Here is a 5,073-nt window from a genome sequence, read left to right on the forward strand (position 1 = left end):
GGAGAGGCCACAGCAGTGAGAGGCCCGCGTACCACAAAAAACAACAACAACAACAACAACAAAAACCCCACTAACATACTGTATGATTCCATTTATATGAAATATCCAGTATAGGGAAATGCAGAGAGACAGAAAGACTGAAAGTGGTTGCCAGAGGCAGGGGAGGAGGGGAACTGGAAAGTGACTATTTAAATTGGTACAGAATCTCCTTCGGGGTGATGAAAATTTTTTTAAATTTTTATTTTATATTGGAGTATAGTTGATTTACAATGTTGTGTGATGATGAAAATATTTTGAAATGATAGCAGTGATGGTTTCATGCCATTGTGAATATACTAAATGCTACCAAATTATACTTTGAAATGGCTAATTCTGTTATGTGAATTTCATCTCAAAAATATATTGGCACAATAACACAAGATTTAAATGCAGTATTCAAAAGTAATGTGCTGTCAAGAATGCAGATTGGGACAGTTCTAATTTTCGCATATGTCTAGAGAGAAATGTCAGGCAATTTGATTTTACTATGTAAAGGCTGTTCATCATTAACCTGGTTGAACACTAGAAAAGGAATTTTTTATGAATTAAACAAAGCAACTGACACACAAGTTTCAGAAGCTTAGATAATTTAAGTGAAGACAAATTTTCTCTTTTTGGATGACATTTACTGACTGGAAAGTCTGTATTGTTATCTTGAGGATTAATGTCTTAAAATGGCATTGCGTGGTTGAAGGTACTGTTTTTCATGTGATTCAAACTGCAAAAAAATTCAGTTCAATATTGCAAATGTATAAATTGATTAAAGTCAGAGTATCTCAGCATACAAATTACTTCCTAGAGGAAAGCATTCATTTTTAGATTAGATATTATTATAAAATGAAAAAATTACAATGTTTTTAAATTATGGACAAATGTCCATAAACTTATCCTATACTAACACAACTATTATTATCTTGTGTATTCCATTACAACTTTTAAAAATAGGGTTCTTTTAAAAAGGATCTTATTTTTGGTCCTCAGAGGCAGAGACCTGAGTTTATCATATTTTCTGTCATAGCAGAGGACATCAGTGGTCTGTTCAAGGCCTTCCTCATTTTATTTTATCTTTCTTCTTCATTTTCAACCCTACTCCAATTTCACATCCCCTTAGTTATTCTATTCTTTAATCTATGTTCATTGAGTTGTATACATACACACATTTTGGAAATATATATTGTGCTGTTTTATCTGTGCTTTTACTTTATATAAATGGTATCATTCAGATCTCATTCACTCCACCTATATTTTTAAGGTACTTTCTTCATAGCGCTATCCTTTGTGCTTTTCAACTCCCCTTTTGAGTTTTTTATTTCAACGACTGTATTTTTCATACTCAGAATCTCCAGATTCTGGCTCCTTAGGATTCTGTTCCTGGTTCTTGTTTGTAACATTCTGTTTTGTTTCTTTGTGGATAAATATTTTATTAAACTTTTATTTTACTTAAAATTCTTATTTTAACCAATCCATTAATTTGGCTTCTTCTACCAAGAAGAAGTGTTGGGTTTGTTGTCTTTCTTCTATAGAACTTGTGCTCCTCCTGTTGAATTTAGGGAGTAGGTTCCAGGGAGATACGGTAGGGTGGGGAGCCTCTGATGTTGCCACCTGGGCTAGACCATGCCCTCTTTACATCCCTTCCTCCCCAACACTTGATTTTGCCTTGCCTCTCAACGACCCACTGTCTGTCTCCCTCAGGGCACAGTTCTTTCCCGATGATTGCTTGTCATGGATAAAATCACCTAGACCAGTGATTCTATAACTTTAGTGTGCATCAGAATCATCAGTCATGTTTGTTAAAACATAGAATGCTGGGCCCAACTCCCCAGACTTTCTGGAACAGTAAGTTTGCGATGGAGAAGAGTATTTACATTTCTAAGAAGTTACCAGTTGACACCATCCTTGGGCTGACCGTGGTGGATGTTTTGAGGGCAACCGACCCACAGCCTGTGCACCCCATACCACCTCCTGTGGAAGCTTAAGCTGTCTGTGTAGCTTTCTCCCTTTGTCTCATAACCATGTCCACCAATGAGAATGCTAATTCGCCAGCTGCCTGCCTTAACAGATTCAAGAACAAAGGGAAAGGCAGTACAGAAATGAGGCAGCACCAAATAGAAGTTATTAATGTGGAGCTGAGGAAAGCTAAGAAGGATGACCAGATGCTGAAAGGAGAAATGTCAGCTCTTTTCCTGATGACGCTACTTCTCCACACAGGAAAACCGCAACAACCTGGGCACTGTGAATTGGTCTGTTGATAACACTGTCAAAGGCATAAATAGCAAAAATTTGGAAAGCCAGCTCCAAGCTACTCAAGCTGCTAGGAAAGTGCTTTCTAGGAAAAAACAGCGCCCCACAGACAACATAAGCTGGGCTGGTTTGATTCCAAAATTTGTGTCCTTCTTGGGCAGAACTGATTGTAGTCCCATTCAGTTTGAATCTGCTTGGGCCCTCAGTAACATTGCTTCCGAGACATCAGAACAGACCAAGGTTGTGGTAGATGGAGGTGCTATCCCAGCATTCCTTTCTCTGTTGGCATCTCCCACACTCACATCGGTAAACAAGGCTATATGGGCCCTAGGAAACATTGCAGGTGATGGTTCAGTTTTCCAAGACCCGGTTATCAAGTATGGTGCAGTTGACCCGCTGTTGGCACTTCTGGTGGTTCCTGATATGTCATCTTTAGGATGTGGTTACTTACATAATCTTACCTGGACACTTCAAATCTTTGTCACAGCAAGAATCCTGCGCCCCCCTTAGATGCTGTTGAGCAAATTCTTCGTCCTTTAGGTCGTCTCCTGCATCACGATGATCCAGAAGTATTAGCTGATATCTGCTGGGCTATTTCCTACCTTACTGATGGTCCAAATGAACCGATTGAAATGGTTGTGAAAACTGAGGTTGTACCCAAACTTGTGAAGCTTTTAGGAGCTACTGAATTGCCAATCGTGACTCCTGCGCAAAGAGCCATAGGGAATATTGTCAATGAGACAGATGAACAGACTCAGGTTGTAATAGATGCAGGAACACTGCTAACAAACTAATATTCAGAATGAAGCTACGTGGACAATGTCAAACATCAAGGCTGGCCGCAAGACCAGACACAAGTTGTAAATCATGGGTTAGTCCCATTCCTTGTTGGCATTCCCTCTAAGGCAGACTTTAAGACACAAAAGGAAGTTGTATGGGCTGTGACCAACTATACACATGGTGGAACAGTTGAGCAGATTATATACCTTGTTCGTTGTGGCATAATAGAGCCGTTGATGAATCTCCTAACTGTGAAAGATACCAAAATTATTCTTGTTATTCTGGATGCCTTTTCAAATATCTTTCAGGCTGCTGAGAAAGTAGGCAAAACTGAGAAACTTAGTATAATGATTGAAGAATGTGGAGGTCTGGACAAAATTTAAGCTCTACAAAACCATTAAAATTAGTCTGTGTATAAAGCTTCATTAAACCTGATTGAGAAGTATTTCTCTGTGGAGGAAGAGGAAGATCAAAATGTTGTGCCAGAAACCACCTCTGAAGACTATACATTCCAAGTTCAGGATGGCACTGCTGGGACCTTCAACTTTTAGATTGTACATCTGAGGCATAAAGTTGTTTGTTGTGTACTACGTTTTGTATAAGTTTGTCTTACTGTTTCTCTACTAAGAACTCTTTTTTTTTTTTTTTTTTTTTTTTTGTGGTACGCGGGCCTCTCACTGTTGTGGCCTCTTCCGTTGCGGAGCACAGGCTCCGGACGCGCAGGCTCAGCGGCCATGGCTCACGGGCCCAGCCGCTCCACGGCATTTGGGATCCTCCCAGACCGGGGCACGGACCTGCGTCCCCTGCATCGGCAGGCAGACTCTCAACAACTGTGCCACCAGGGAAGCCCTCAACTTCTTTTTTTTAAGATTACATATATAAGCGAGATCATGCAATATTTGTCTCGATTATTTCATTTAGCATAATGTCCTCCAGTCTCATCCATTTTGTCACAAATGGCAGGATTTCCTTTCTTAAAGGCAGAATAATAATCAATTGTATATACATACCAAATTTTCTTTACCTGTTCATCTGTTGGTGGACACTTAGGTTGTTTCACATCTTGGCTATTGTGAACAATGTTGCAGTAAACATGGGAGCACAGATGTCTCTTTGAAATATTTTATTTTCTCTGGATATATACCCAGAGTGAGATTGCTGGATCATATGGTACTTCTATTTTTGAGAAACTTCCTTTCTGTTTTCCATAATGGTTGTACCAATTTACATTCTTACCAACAGTGCACAAGTGTTCCCTTTTCTCCATATTATTACCGATACGTGTTGTCTTTTGCCTTTTGATAATAGCCATTCTAACAGGTGTGAGGTGATATCTCACTGTGGTTTTGATTTGCCTTTCCCAGATGATTAGTGATTTGAGCATCTTTTCATATACCTATAGACCATTTATATGTCTTCTTTAGAAAAATGTCTATTTAGGGTTTTTTGCACATTTTAAGTTGAGTTATTGGGATTTTTTGATATTGAGTTGTATGAGTTCCTTACATATTTTGGATATTAACCCCTCAAATATTGATTTGTAACTATGTTCTCCCATTCAATAGGCTGCCCTTTCAATTTGTTAATTGTTTCATTGCCGTGAGGAGGTTTTTAGTTTGACATAGTTCCACTTGCTCATTTTAGCTTTTCTTGCCTGTGCTTTTGGTGTCAGATATAAAAATTAATCACCAAGACCAGCGTCAAGGAGCTTAATCCCTATATTTTCTTCTAGGAGTTTTATGGATTCAGGTCTTCTATTTAAGTCTTTAATCCACTTTGAGTTCATTTTTGTATGTGGTGTAAGATAAAAATCCAATTTCATTCTTTTGCAGGTAGATATTCAGTTTTCCCAACACCATTTATTGAATAAACTATCCTTTCTCCATTGTATATTCTTTGTGTCTTTGTCAAAAATTAGTGGACTGTATATGTGTGGGTTTATGTGATCTCTTTGCTGTTCCATTGGTCCATATGTCTATTTTAATGTCAGTGCCATACTGCTTTGCTTACTAT

The 5,073-nt window shown here is 38.5% G+C and overlaps 1 pseudogene across 1 annotated transcript; it reads left to right on the forward strand.

Annotated features, from left to right (window-relative positions):
• The first annotated feature begins 2,034 nt into the window (after positions 1–2,034).
• LOC308630065 (importin subunit alpha-1-like) lies at positions 2,035–3,860 on the forward strand (annotated as a pseudogene). The gene has a single exon. The product of its transcript is annotated as an importin subunit alpha-1-like (transcript).
• Positions 3,861–5,073: the final 1,213 nt, after the last annotated feature.

This window comes from Mesoplodon bidens, assembly GCF_964165515.1.
Source record: "Mesoplodon bidens genome assembly, chromosome: 16".
Taxonomy (NCBI): domain Eukaryota; kingdom Metazoa; phylum Chordata; class Mammalia; order Artiodactyla; family Ziphiidae; genus Mesoplodon; species Mesoplodon bidens.